The sequence below is a fragment of the Theobroma umbraticum genome, unplaced genomic scaffold (assembly GCF_002168275.2).
Source record: "Theobroma umbraticum cultivar Fairchild unplaced genomic scaffold, ASM216827v3 scaffold_147.0, whole genome shotgun sequence".
NCBI lineage: Eukaryota > Viridiplantae > Streptophyta > Magnoliopsida > Malvales > Malvaceae > Theobroma > Theobroma umbraticum.
This window is the reverse complement of record NW_018397259.1, coordinates 6,516,935-6,517,136: the sequence shown is the minus strand read 5'-3', so window position 1 is coordinate 6,517,136 and position 202 is coordinate 6,516,935. Positions and strand designations below refer to the sequence as shown.

Here is a 202-nt window from a genome sequence, read left to right as displayed (position 1 = left end):
CCTTCACTTTTTTTTTTCAGATTGTGATTTGGTCAAACACGTGAGAAACTTTGGGGAGTGACATCTTGTAGGCTAGCATATAGTGTTAGTTTGCTTCAGGATTGTTTAAATGTTATGAACTTTTGCTACCTTAAATTATTATTCAGGGTTTTATCTTAATACCTTGGCTTGAGAATTATTATTCTTCATAATATATTTGATC

The 202-nt window shown here is 31.2% G+C and overlaps 1 protein-coding gene across 1 annotated transcript in view; it reads left to right on the top strand.

Annotated features, from left to right (window-relative positions):
• Positions 1 to 202, top strand: part of LOC149527275 (uncharacterized) — a 4,615-nt gene that overhangs the window by 899 nt on the left and 3,514 nt on the right. The window lies entirely within an intron of this gene.